Source organism: Furipterus horrens, unplaced genomic scaffold (assembly GCF_987537825.1).
Source record: "Furipterus horrens unplaced genomic scaffold, mFurHor1.1.pri manual_scaffold_2, whole genome shotgun sequence".
Lineage (NCBI taxonomy): Eukaryota > Metazoa > Chordata > Mammalia > Chiroptera > Furipteridae > Furipterus > Furipterus horrens.
Window position 1 is genome coordinate 98966732 of NW_028327172.1, and position 15057 is coordinate 98981788.

The 15057-nt window shown below is 39.3% G+C and overlaps 1 protein-coding gene across 3 annotated transcripts in view; it reads right to left on the reverse strand.

The window, feature by feature from the left end:
• Nucleotides 1-14682, reverse strand: part of TMEM150C (transmembrane protein 150C) — a 116581-nt gene extending 101899 nt beyond the window's left edge. The window contains exon 1 of one of the 3 annotated variants that reach the window (XM_090266206.1): nucleotides 14335-14682. The gene's annotated coding sequence lies outside the window, so the exon portion shown is untranslated. Of the gene's footprint in view, nucleotides 1-14101; nucleotides 14178-14334 lie in introns of those variants that run through there. The other 2 variants (XM_090266208.1, XM_090266207.1) reach the window with 2 other exon arrangements.
• Between the last annotated feature and the right edge of the window lie 375 nt (nucleotides 14683-15057).

A 15057-nucleotide genomic window follows, 5' to 3' on the forward strand; every position in this document is an offset into this window, starting at 1 on the left:
GGTCTGATTGCTGTGGCTAGAACTTCCAACACTATGTTGAATAGAAGTGGACACCCTTGCCTTTTTCCTGATCTTAAAGATAAAGCTTTTAGTTTTTGCCTGTTGAGTATGATGTTGGCTGTAGGTTTCTCATATATTGCCTTTGTTATGTTGAGGTATGCTCTCTCTACTCCTACTTTGTTGAGTGTTTTTATCATGAATGGGTGCTGTACTTTATCAAATGCTTTTTCAGCATCGATTGATATTATCATGTTATTTTTGTCTTTCATTTTGTTTATGTGATGTACTATGTTTACTGATTTGCAAATATTGTACCATCCTTGTATCCCTCAGATGTATCCCACTTGATTGTGGGGTATGATCTTTTTAATGCATTGCTAGATCTGGTTTGCCAATATTTTGTTGAGGATTTTAGCATCTAAGCTCATCAGTGATTATTGGCCTATAGTTCTCTTTCTTTGTTGTCTTCACCTGGTTTTGGAATTAGGGTAATGCTGGCCTCATAAAAAGAGTTGGGGAGTCTTCCTGCTTAATGAATTTTGGGGAATAGCTTGAGAAGGATACAAGGTAAAATTCACCTGTGAAGTCATCCAGTTCAGGGCTTTTGTGTGCCAGGAGTGTTTTTTCAGTTCCTCAGTTGTACATTCATATGCTGAACAGCTCCTAGTGGCTACTACATTGGACAGTGCAGAAACAGAACATTTCCATCACCATAGAAAGTTTTGTTGGACAATGCTAACATTAAAAAAAAACACAGAACACTTTCTTTAATACATTACTTGCTCCCAAATCTTCCTCTCAGGACCTGCTTCCAGGGAAGCCAACCAAAGAAAATATGTAAAATTTGATGTCTAAGGACATCCAAGTCAAGATGTTAAATAAAAGCCTGGGTCTTGAGCCTGACACTTAGAGAAACAATATGGACTTGGGATATAAGTTAAGAAGTCAAGAAATCATCAAAATCAGCGAATGATCCAAGATGGTGGAGGAATAAGTGGAAGCTACACTAACCTCCTCCCAGGACCAGTTTGAAATTACAATTTAATTGTGGAGAAATCATCTGGAGTAATGAACTGAACACTAGCTGGAGAGAAGTCTTATAACCACAGAGAGACAGAAAAGGCTGATTCATCACGTGACTGGTAGGAAGTGCGGAGATGCAAAAGGGATGGCTGGGCTCCCACAGGTGGCAGCTGAAGGGACTGAGAAACAGCTCAGCAGCCAGGGGTTCCCCCTTGAGAAGGGCAGTATCTTAACCCCCAGCAGGGCTTTCCAGCCTACAACAACAGAGTAAAAAGTAAAACAGTATCCAGCTGTGAAATGTGAAAAGCCACAGGGTTTTTTGTTGGCCTGCAAGAAACAGCTGTAGACAAAGATCTCTTAAACAGATCATGTGTGAAAATATTTTGGCACCCACTTACCCTGGGCTCAAACAGAGGGAGGGCAGAGAGGACTAGAGATGCTTGGGGGGAATTTGAGGTGGAGCTTTGAGGAGAGAACTGAGGGAGCAACCAACCAGGTCCCAGTGCTGACTCATTCCCCATATTGCAGGCAAACCATTCCCTTCCAAGTGGCATCAGCCTGAGGGGAAGCAAAAGCACCTCCTGCAGGAATTAATCTGCCCCACCCTCAGTGCTTAAGCCTGATGACTGATAACAGATTGAATAGATTAACAATTAAAGGAGACAGACGAAGGCAGTAGATCTCTGGTAGTCTCCAACAGGCTGCCTAGGTCCATACTGGTACACAGTCTGATGCACCAGGGGCAGATCCAGGAAGTGCAGATAATCTAAGAAGTAGCAACAAACAAGAAGAGTCACAACAATGGGGAGATGGCGAAAGAACCCCTCCCCCCCATCGTAATGAAGGAGGAATCCCCAGAAAGAGTGCTAAATGAAATAGAGGAAAGCAAACTATCAGACATGGAATTCAAAACATGGATTATAGGGAAGCTTAATGAGCTCAGAGAGCTCAAAGGAAACTACAAAGAACTCCAGGGAAACTACAAGGAACTCCAGGGGAACTACAAGGAACTTACTGAGAATTACACCAGCATGAAAAAGGACATAGAAGCTATCAATAGAGCCAGAGGGAAATGAAGAATACAATTTCTAAATTGAAGAACACAGTAGAAGGAATTAAAAGCAAGCTAGAGGAAGCAGAATATTGAATCAGCAAGCTGGAGGACAATGTAGAAAAAAACTCCCAGACAGTGCAACAAAATGAAAAAAGACTGAAGAAGAATGAAGAGGTTTTAAGAGAGCTGCAGGACATCATGAAATGTAATAATATCTGTATCATAGGAATACCAGAGGAGAAGAAGAGGAGCAAGGGATAGAAAACCTGTTTGAAAAACTAATGAGAGAAAACTTCCCTAATTTAATGAGAGAAAAAGTCACACAAGTCCAGGAAGCACAGAGTCCCAATGAAGATGAATCCCAATAGGCCCACTTCAAGACACATCATAATTAAAATGGCAACATTCAAAGACAAAGAGAGAATCCTAAAAGCAACGAGAAACAGCTAATAACACACAAGGGAGCTCCAATAACGTCATCATCAGATTTCTCAACAGAAACACTACAAGACAGAAGGGAATGGCAAAAAATATTCCAAGCAATGAAAAACAAAGGCCTAAAACCAAGAATACTCTACCCAGCAAAATGGAAGGTGAAATAGGAGTTTCCCAGACAAAAGAAGACTAAAAGAATACATCTCCACCGAACCTGCATTGCAAGAGATGCTAAAGGGTCTGCTTTAATGAGATGAAGAAACAGAGAGAGACAGAGAGGAACACAAGTACAAAGGGGGAAAATGACAGTGAATAAGTATCTATCAATAATAACCTTAAATGTAAATGGATTAAATGTACCAATCAAGAGACATAGGGTAGCTGAATGTATTAAAAGCATGACCCACATATATGCTGCCTCCAAGAGACACACCTCAGAACAAAAGATCTACACAGACTGAAAGTGAGGAGATGGAAAAAAATATTTCAAGCAAATGAACATGAAAAAAATACTGGTGTAGCAATACTTGCATTAGACAAAACAGATTTCACAGCAAAGGCCATAAAAAGAGACAAAGATGGACATTTCATAATACTTAAGGGAAAAATTCATCAAGAAGATATAACCCTTGTAAACCCAATATAAGAGTTCCTAAATATGTAAGAAAAATTTTGAAGGACTTCAGGAAGGATATAGACAGCAACACACTCATAGCAGAGGACTTTAGCAGCCCATTGTCAACGATGAACAGATCTTCAAAGCAAAGAAACACCAAGGATATTGAGGCACTGAACAGCACTCTAGATCAAATGGACTTAGTTGATATATATAGAACTTTTTACCCTAAAGAAGCAAAATATACATTCTTTTCAAGTGTACAGGGAACATTCTCAAAAACAGACCACATGGCAGGACACAAAATAAGCCTCAACAAATTCAAGAAAATTGAAATTATATCAAGCATCTTTTTAGATCACAACGTCTTGAAACTGGAAATCAACCTCAAGGAAAAAACTCAAAGACATTCAAACTCATGGAGAATGAATAACATGATATTAAATAATAAATGGGTTAACAATGACATCAAGGAAGAAAGCAAAAAGTTTCTGGAAACAAATGATAATGAACACATAACAACCCAAAACTTATGGGGTACAGCAAAAGCAGTCCTGAGAGGAAAGTTCAGAGCAATACAGGCTTACCTAAAAAGAATAGAAGAATCTCTAATAAAAAACCTAACCCTACAGCTACAAGAACTAGAGGAACAACAACAAACAAAGCCCAGAGCGAGGAGAAGAAAGGAAATCATCAAGATCAGAGCAGAATTAAATGACATAGAGACCAAACAAACAATTCAAAAGATTAATATAACCAGTAGCTGATTCTCTGAAAAGATAAACAAAATTGACAAGCCTTTTGCCAGGCTCATCAAGAAAAAAAGAGAGAAGATCCAAATAAACAAAATCAGAAATGAAAAAGGAGAAATCACGACTGATACCACAGAAATACAAAGGATTGTAATAAATTATTACAAACAACTGTATCACAAGAAATTGACAACCTAGATGAAATGGACAAATTTCTGGAATGTATAATCTTCCAAAACTGAATCAAGAAGAAGCAGAAAACCTGAACAGACCAATAATAACTAGTGAAATTGAAGCAATAATCAAAAAACTCCCGGCACACAAATGCCCTGGACCGGATGGCTTCACAGGTGAATTTTACAAAACATTTAGTAAAGAACCAACTCTTATCTTTCTCAAACTATTCCAAAAATCCAAGAAGAGGGAAGACTCCCAAACTCTTTCTATGAAGCCAGTATTACTCTAATCCCAAAACCAGGTCAAGACACAACAAAGAAAAAAAACTACAAGCCAATATCGCTGATGAACATAGATGCTAAAATCCTCAACAAGATATTGGCAAACTGGATCCAGCAACACAGTAGAAAGATCATACACCATGATCAAGTGGGATTCATCCCAGGGATGCAAGGATAGTTTAATATTCACAAATCAATAAACGTAACACGCCACATAAACAAATGAAAGACAAAAACATGATCACATCAATAGATGCTGAAAAAGCATTTGATAAAGCACAACCCCCATTTATGATGAAAACACTAAGCAAATGGGAACAGAGGGAGCATACTTCAACATAATAAATGCCATAAATGAGAAACCTGAAGCCAACATCATACTCAATGGACAAAAACTGAAAGCATTCCCCCTGAGGGGAAAATAAAAGAAATTATCAAAATATGTCGTTTTAATTTATGAGAATTTGTGTTACCTAGAGATATAAAGTCAAATGTGAAAAAAAGGCAGAATTTCAACAATAAAAACAAACTTTTCTTCAGAAAATAACCTGATTATATTCATTTTCTGCTAATCATGGACAAAATGAACCTGAGGTATGCAGAAGGTAAACTGAATCTCTGATCATTTCTTCTCAGCAACCACATCTAGATGACTCAGGGTGGCTCTTTATACCTCTTTATGGGACTGAAGAACAAAAGTTTTTCTGAACAGTTCCATTTATGTATTAGGGCAGCAGCAGTTTTCCAACTTTTCTTGACCATGACCAATAATAAAAAATATGTCACAACCCAGTATACAAATATATATGTATACCTTGTATAACTGAAGGTAAAAGTTTTTTTTTTTTTTTTAAATCCTCACCTGAGGACATTTTTTCATTGCTTGTTTTAGAGGAAGGGAGAGAAACATTAATGTAAGAGAGAAGCACTGATTGGTTGCCTTTTGTACCCACCCATACTGGCGAACAAACCCACAACCCAGGTACGTGCCCTGACTGGGAATCAAACCTTGAACCCCTAGGTTATAGGATGATGTTCCAACCAACTGAGCCACACCAACCAGGGCTGAAGCTAGCAGTCGATTTTTCTTTATCATTCTATTATATTGTTTTGCTTCATTAAAAAAATTAAGCTGCTTAATTGTTTTCATAGCCCTAGTGACTTCAGTTTGAAAACTACTGTCAGAACATATGTTTCCACATAAAACTGGAACTCAACTTCACACTGCAGGGTTAACAGCCAGCTAGGTGATAATTAATAGCTAACATTCTGGGGGCACTTATTATATGCCAACCCATATTATCTTATTCAAGTCTCATAATAACGCCATACAATAGGTGCTCAAGAACTATGAAGAGCTTAATGCTATTTGCACAAGTTGGCCTGCCACCTTCATAGATGATAGCAGAAGACACAAGACTCTTGGGTTAGAGACAAAGGACTATTACTCACAGCACCAGCAGTAACATGCATTATCAGCATTTCCTTGTAGCTCCTCAGCTCCAATTCCCATAGGGTGTCACCAAGAGGACCATGTGACACCTGCATATGCAGTGAGTAGCCTTACTGGAGAGGAACTCTGATCTGGGGAAACACAAGCCTACAGGATATAAGCATATCTGCCCTTTGCTTCTGAGGGCAACACTATCTCTATCATCCAAGACTGTTCACTACAAACATCCTTGAAAAGACAGTCCTGAACAAAAAGGCAGTGAGTGCCTCTCTTAGTTAGACCTAACAAAATGCATGGGACACATGGAGAACTGTCATTTTGTACATGAGGAAACAATAACTTAAAAAGGATTAAGTAACATATTCAAGGTTATGCAGTTACTATCCCAAGTCTATATGACACCTAAGCCTATGCTGATGACACTTTCTTTCACAGAAAATGGGCAGTGCAACAACAGGAAAAGAAAAGCTATTTGTCATTCAGTCAGTTATTCAGATGTGAAATCTGTCACTACAGAAAGGAATTAGGTAGGTATAATTTGTAACAAACCATTTTTTCCACATTTTTTTCAAGGACCCTGTAAGAAGAATATCCTATGAACAGGGTCTACAAACTTTTCTTATGAAGGGCCGAGAGTAGAGATTTTCAGCTTTATGGGCCAGATGCACTCTGTTTCAACTACTCACCTTTGTGGTGGTAGTTCAGAAGCAGTCACAGGTAGCAGTCACTAATAGGCATATCTGTGTGCCAATAAAATTTTACTTACAAAATTGTTTGCCAATCCCTTTCCTCAGATAAACCAGTGGGATACAAGAAGATTACATAATTTCTACACACAAATCAACACTGATTTAATTGGAAAGACAAGGTAAATATGCAACAAGCAAGCAAACCAGAAGATACATGAAACTGAAGTGAGCCTAGGTTTAACTTCAGATCACTGTTAAATCAGCTTGGGTAAACGATATGCCAAGAACTAATGTAAAATGTTCACAGGCTACAAGTAGAATGGAGTCTCTCTGTGATGGCTGTGGTCATTCATGCCAAGGCTCTAAGAAATAAATTATGTGACTTCCAAAGGCTTTTTCTAGCCCTAGATGCGCAATAGGGGAGCAGTTATTATAAAGAACAATCCTCTCTCATTTCCCATGTGATAAAATGAGTTAAAAACCTGTGTTATAGATAAGGAAAAAGTGACAGTGAAAAAAGAATTTACTCTGTCTAGGGACCATGCTAAGGATTTCACAAATATTATCCAATAGCTAATAAAGAACATCATTTCTGAATTGTCAAATGTATGGCATTGTAATTGAACATTCACGTGGTTCAGTGGTCACTATTTGATTACATTTGTGTCCTTTCTCCAAATCAAGTAATGGAAATTTTTGTCTTTATTTTTATAGCATACACATATTATAAAAATTTTGGTATACAAATTACAACCCACTATTTTTCACATAAATCCATTTTTTTTATGCCACATACAAGCTCAAATTAAAATGGAAAAACACTAATCAAAATGTCAGACAAGATAATCAGCTTTCTCAAGAAAAATTCCTTTAGCTGCTAAAATTACAGAGAGATAAATATGAAAACTGTACTTTCATTGACAAGACTGGAAAATTAGAAATTTAGAAATTCCAGGAGATGTATTTCTGTTAGAAATTTCAGGACAATTACTTTAGAGAATTCTAATTCTATTTATCCACCTCAAATTCAGTAAAAAGTTACATTTCTATAACAACTGCTTTATAATGTTATCAGCATTTCTTAAATAAAACCTTTTCTTCATGGATCAATAAAATGGAACATAATTTAAATGATTATTTCATTAAGCAGCCCAGTTAAAAAATATAATACCATTTTATCCACATATGCTTTAAAACTTTCAATTATTACCATTTAAAAATATTTCCCTGGCAATTAAATTACATCATAAGTGTAAAAAACTAGGAAGAAGTCTACTTTGTTAATAAATGAAATGTCTGTGAACAGTAAGGCTATGCTATTTTTGGAGACATTTATGTTTACATTCAGTTGAAAATGATTATAATTCATTATAATTACTTCAGAGTTAAATAAGACCATTTAAACTACAGGCTAATTTCCTCTACTGCCATAGTTAATTACAATATTACTCCTTAAGCTTTGTTTACACTTGCCTAAAAGTATTACATGACTTTCAAAGACACTTCAAGTCACTCCTTTATATTCTAGAGACAGTTGGTATCATTGTCCCCGGAGGTGGATGATTCTGCAGCCTTGAACAAAAATCTGAATATCTTAAGGATTTTCAGTATGTTAAACACTGCCTCTGTACTTTTTATAAAAGAAAAGTAACCATGATGACAAGCTGTTGCCTCTTCTATTCTACCTCACAAAATCTATGGAACATTAATCACTTCTATTGATTGTAATTTGGCCTTTAAGGAAAACTGAAATCTACTTCCAAAGTGAAATTAGTTTTATTTTCTAGATTGCACTGGAAAACAAAAAAGATTTCCAGCCTCAACTTACAGACATCTTTTACATGAAATTCTTAAAACATCATTTTCCATGTATTACATTAAAAATTAAATCAAAAGGTATAAACTTCCTGTGTAAAACAAGTCCTGGGGATATAATGTACAGCAGGGTGACTACAGTTACTAATACGGTATTGTATATTTTAAAGTTGCTAAGAGAGTAAATCTTAAAAGTTCTCAACATGAGAAAATAAAGTTTGTAAATGTATCGTGAAAGATGTTAACTAGACTTATTGTGGTGATCATTTTACAATAGACTCAAATATCGAATCATTATGTTGTATACCTGAAACTAATATAATGCTATATTGTCAAATATACTATAAAATGAAGCACTTCCAGGCAAGCAGTGATTTTGAAAAAAATTTAGAACGTAGTAAAAGTAGGAAATTTATGGATGGGATGGACATACCTATTTAGACCATTTGTCATATTTGGAAGTGGTTAGGACAGAAAGACTGAACTGTGTTGGTACATTTGGGTTTCTTTGTGCACCACCAGGTTGCCTGTCCAAGGGCATTAACCTTCAGAGGCCACAGGCTGGCAGCAGTGAGGTCTCTTCCAGCCTAAATGTGCAATGACTCCCCTCTCACAGATCAAGCCTCGTCTTACACGGAAAACAACTGTTGTCAGTTCATTTCTGCTCTTGTGCAATGCTGTACAACATTTGAGTCTCACAGGCCCATAGATGTCCATCTATATATCAACATCACATTGTAATATGAGAGGTGAAGTGGTTGAACTCGTGGGCTCTGTCACCAAACTGCCCAGTGTTCATATTCTGCCTCTATGACTTACTGGGATGTAGGTACTGTGGGATTATGGCAGTGCGAGCATCTAAGGACTGCTGTGAGAAACAACCAAAACAATATATGTAAAACATTCAGCATGGAGCCTTTGGTAAGTACTCAATAATGCCTACATATTATCTTCATTACATATGTCTTACATCAGTACTTCCCAAAGTGGGTCCCAAGCTTAGTTTCAGAAGCAGTATTTTCCATTATAATCTATTATATACACACACATTTAATAATAATAGTAATACAAATAATGACTATGATTATAGAGTGTTTACTATATGAACACTTCAGTGGTTTCCATGTCTTGGCCATTGTGAATAATGCTACAATGAACATAGGGGGCATGTATCTTTGCAAAGTAAAAGTTTTCAAATTTTTCAGGCACATACCCAGAAGGGAGGTTGCTGGGTCATATAGTAATTCTATTCTGAATTTTTTGAGGAGCCTCCATACTGTTTTCCATAGTGGCTGTACCTGTTTACATTCCCACCAGCAGTGAATGCGTGTTCCCTTTTCTCCACAACCTCTCCAACGCTTGTTATTACTTGTCAAGCTGATAACAACCATTCTAACTGGTTTGAGGTGCTATCTCATTGTAATTTTTATTTGCATTTCCCTAGTAGTTAGTGCAGTTGAGTATCTTTTCATCTGTTGCCATTCATGGTACATATAAAAAATGGAATACTATTCAGCTATATGAAAAGATGAAATACTCCCATTTGTGACAACATGGATCACTCTTGAGATTATTGGGCTAAGCAAAATTAAGTCAGAGAGAAAAAGTCAAGAACTGTATTGTTTCACTCATATATGGGATGTGAAATTGAAAGCAGCAAATGAACAAACAAGAAAAACAACTCATAGATACGAACAACAGTATGGTGGTTAACAGAGGGTAAGGGTGTGGGGGATAGTAAAGGGTAAAGGAGGTTAAATATATGGTGACAGAAGACAATTTGACTGTGGGTGGTGGGCACACAATGCAATGTACAGATAACGTATCATAGAAATGCGCACTGGAAACCTATGTAATCTTATTAAACATGTTGCCCCAATTAGTTTAATTTTAAAAATGTTAATCCCAACCTGTTAAATTGATTTCATGACCCAAGACACGTAGTTTGAAAAATACTCTAAGTGTTGTTAATTTTTTTTGAAAACACTTAACAATAAAAAATTTAAATAAGTCTATGTATCTCTTCTTACCATGCTATTATGCATTGTAAATCTCCACACACACACACACACACACACACACACACACACGGGTTTATTTTTTGCATTAAAAAAAAAGATTTTATTTATTTATTTTTAGAGAGAGGGAAAAGGAGGGAGAGAGGGAGAGAAATGTCAATGTGTGGGTGCCTTTCGCGCACTTCCAACTGGGGACCTGGCCTGCAACCCAGGCATGTGCCCTGATTGGGAATCGAACTGGCAGCCCTTTGGTTCACAGGCTGGTGCTCAATCCACTGAGCCTCACCAGCCAGGGCTTGGCATTGTTTTTGTAATGACAGGATTACATAGTCAGATTTTCCTTATTCCTGGTTCTATTAATGTTAAGTTCCACTTTCTTCTAAGGAATATTGCCATTAAGTGTTATCTCTGCTGGAGATGGTGGAGAGAATTTAGAGCTGCACTGTCCGGTATGGTTGCCACTAGCTTTGGTGGCTATTTAAGTTAATTAAAATTAAATTTAAAAAATGAAAATTTAGTTCTTCAATTGCACTAGACATTTTCAAGTGCTTAATGGCCAGCCACATGTGGCTCTTGTTTGCCACATTGGGCAGATTATAGAACATTTCCATCATTGCAGAAAGTCTATTGGAGAGCACTGACCTACATAAAAGCCATTTACAGATGCTAAAAACAAAATTATTAATTTATCATTTGGTAAAATAGTTACAAGCTCTATCTGCCAGAACTGGCTTGACTTTGAATACTGTGTAGTTGAATTTAAAGACTACTACCAATGATTCCATTTTTATCTCAGAATATCATTCCAACCAACCTAATATCTGCACTGACCTTGCATTGTCACAAGTTGTCTTTGAAACACAAAACATGCCAGGAAATGATTATTGGATGACCACAATGACTTGTTAAAGTTCTATTAACTTAGTCTGAAAGTGTTTAGAGCAATTTATCAAAAAACATAAAAATATATGGTACCATAAGCTTCAGGAATAGAAGTTTATAGTTAAAATAAGTAGGGACTCACTTCTCTTACCATTAGGATAAAGAAAATATTTATTACACACCTGGGTCTGCCCTAGCCTTTTTATAAACTTAGACTCAAATTCAACAATACCTGGTGTTTGTATCACATTTTGAGAACTTCAGCACGTATCTCATTTGAGCCACAGAGAACCTAATCACTCACCACTGTGGATTCTATGTGGATTCTGAGCACTATAGATCCTTCTCTTTAAGTGGAAGGCTGAGAGGAAACATATTACCTTGTCTATGTCTGTCTTGCTTAATTGGTTACTGAACTGATCACAAGTGGGCAGATTATAGAGAAACCAACTAGCTAAGACTGTGGAACCAGCTAGTTTTCCCTCTGTCATGATTCCAGGTGCCCTGCTAATCCGGCCACTGCTCTGCAGTGGTGTGCCTAGGTCACAGCGGAAACAAAGTAGGAGAATAGACAAGAGTGTAAAAAACAAAACAAAAGAAAACAAAAATCTGCAAAGCTATTGTAAGAATGACTGTGATAGTTCTATAACAGCGCTTTTTCAAGTTTTTTTTTTTTTCTAAATCTCATGGCACACATAAACTAATTACTAAAATTCTCCAGCACACAAAGATTTTATTACATTTTTTAGCCAATCTGATAAAGAAAACAGGTATAATTTTGATTAATTCACAACCAGATGACTACTGTTGTGTTGGCTGTTGTCATTTTTAAATTTAACAATCCATGGGAAAAGAGGTGAGTGCCCTTGACTAAAGAATCAGGTATTGCATGTATTAAAAATTCTTGCAGCACACTCATTGAAAATCACTGTTCTACGACAAAGCTTAACATCAGGCCATCAGGCATTATCATGTTCATGCAAAAAAAATTATGCCACAGAGCAAATCTCTGCAAAGCAACCTATGAAAGGCATTCGATGTGAAATATCTGAATTAAGCAATTGTTATAAAGACACTTGAACGTTGATGTAAATAATCCAAACAGATTGCCTTCAGCTAATGGCAGATTATATAAACATGCCTTTTCCAAGTATTTTATTTTTGCTCAATGTCATAACATCTGCCATGTAGTCATTATTGTGAGCAAAACTTACTCGTTTTTTTCCACATCCAGTTTTTTAGCTTCTAACTTGGGAAGCTTGCAAGACATTTATTAAATGTGTATAAGCAAAGGATACACCACTAAAATTCCTACACTTATATGCTTTGAAGATCACATTTCTAGTTCATTAAGAGATGACAGCTATAGTTAATCTTGGAAACATGGTGTCTCTAGGACACACAGAAAAAAAAAGTTTGAGATTTAATGCATGAGAGCAGAGACTCTAAGATTCTTTGATCTGCAAATATCATATGTATATGAGCCCAACAATTTTCTTTGAGAATTTTAAGTAGGTCAACTTATTAACTGCTACCATGAAGTTTACACACCCACATTTGCCTAGCCTTTTGATGAGCTGCAGCCCAGAATGGAGTTACGGCCCTGCATTATTAAAAATCTGCCTTTGATTCAAGCAGAGGAATAAAGAAGCAGAAACCAACATTACCGTTTAGGCTTTCTTATTGTAATAGATCTAATAACTTCTTTTTGAAGCATTTATAATAATTTTTTTTACCAATTAAGCAATAAGCGGCCATATATGGAGTAAGAAAACCCAAGATATATTTAAAATGAAAAGTGAGGTGCAAGATAGATCCAAGAATTAAAAAAAAAAAAAAAAAGTAAAACATATCATTTAGTATATTTGGTTACCTAACAGTACCTCGCATGTCGGAATCGGTTCACTCAAGAAAAGGGGCTTCCCTTCCAACTGGGCTATGTTCTCATATTCACAGTCACAATCCTGGCTCAGCCGTCAAAGGAGGTCTGGCCAGAATAAACCTGACCAAAAAAAATCAGTTAAGTGTTTGGCGATACAATAAAGTGCAGTGGAGGTATGGGTGGACGGAGGAGAGGGGTGAATAGAGAAAAGGAATATGAATTAAAAATGAGAAAACTCTCTCATCCTCTACTGGATTTATTTAAGGAGGAGAAAACCTCTAAACAAGGGCTCTCTCCATAACCCAAGCTAATTGCTTTTTTTATTGTAACGGATGCTCCAGAACAGCCTCGGTAATCCCCCACCACCGTTTCCCCAGAGAAACCGAAAATCCCATTTCTTCCCCAGCGTGCTCCCAGGAAAAGAACGCAAGACTGCATTTAGAGTGGAGGGCGGTGCACAGGGCAAGGCAAGTTTGTGCCTCATTTCCCGGGATCCCTGCTCCCTGAGCTAGCCAGACTTGGGTAACGGTAAAGTGAACCGCGAATGACAGTGAGGCTGGGAGGCCAAACTTGCGGTCGCTTGCGACCCGAGTCCATGCGACAACAAAAGGCCTGGGATCCGGCTGGGGCGCGGGTGAGGGAATCTGTCAAAGGCCCCGACCGGAGCCGCGGCCGGCGGGCGGCGCAGGGGGTATGCGGCCAGCAAGGCGGCGGCGGCGGCGGCGCGCGAGCCGGCTCGGCGCTCAATCCATGGGGGAACGTCTACAGGGACTCCGGGACACCGCCCAGCACCTGCGCCTCGCTCCGAGCGTGTGCTCTCAGGGGCTCGGGCAGACTGCCCCGCGCCCCTGGCGCTCCGGGGAGGAAGCCAGAGCCGGGCAGGGCCCCGGTGTCGAGAGGACCCCGTTGCCGCGCCCGCTGCCCCCGATCTCCGCCTCCGGGATGGGCGCGGAGCCGGGCCCAACGCCCCCTGGCTGCCCGGCGGGCCCGGCGTAGGACGGAATGCAGTGGGCGACGCGCCTACCTGTTCTGGTGCGGCGGGGCCGCGGTAGCCTCGCGGGGCTGTGACCTGCGGCGCTGGCGGCTGCAGTAGCGGTGAGCAGGGCGCTTCTTTCAGGAAGGGGTGGGATCTGCCCTCCCGCTGAGCCGCGGCCCGCCCCCGACTTATTCTGGGGTCCGTGCTACGAGGCCTCCCGGAGAGAGCTGAGTCCCCCCAGGCCTCCGCTCCTACCACCCCTTGGGGTCCCTAATAGTTACCGGGGCTGGAGCCGAGAGTGGACAGTTGAACCGCTTCTTTCCAAAGCCTTTGTGGATGCGCTTGCCTGGCGCTCCTCACCCAACCAAAGGAAGGATGGAATCCGCCTTGTGGTTATTTATTCCCGACGCGTTGTAACCTTCTGGCTGGCGCCTTCTGTCCACACACCTAGGGGTTCTGCACATAGCAGCTAAGATTCATTTTTATGCCCACTGGCTGATTGTTGCTCTCTGCCACTCAGCGCTCTCCTGCGTTTTTCTTTCATCCTAAAGAACAAACACAGGACCAAGTTCTAACCCTAGCAATGAAGAGCGGACTCAAGGCCCTCCCAGCAACAGCTTGCTCTCTTCCTCCCAGTCTCCTCCAAGTCTGTTTCAAAACTGTATTCAACAGCATTTTAATAGCTTCCGCACCCCCGACCCTGACCTATCAGTTACACCATGTCAGTGACCTCTAGCAGCAGCTGGATTGGCGTCATTTTTGTTACAGGCTCACCATTAACTTCTATGCCAAACGTAGCATTAGGGGGCTCCCACACACAGTAGGTTCTCCTTTATCAATCTGCCTTAGTCAGACTGACCTCCATTCTTTTGGGGGGCCTCCATACCACACCTGACTGACCTTCATTCTTTTGGGGGAGGCGGGGGGGGAGGTTCTCCGTACCACACCTGTCTCATTAATTTGTTGCCTCTGGAAGCACACAATTCAAATTCTCCATTCTCGAA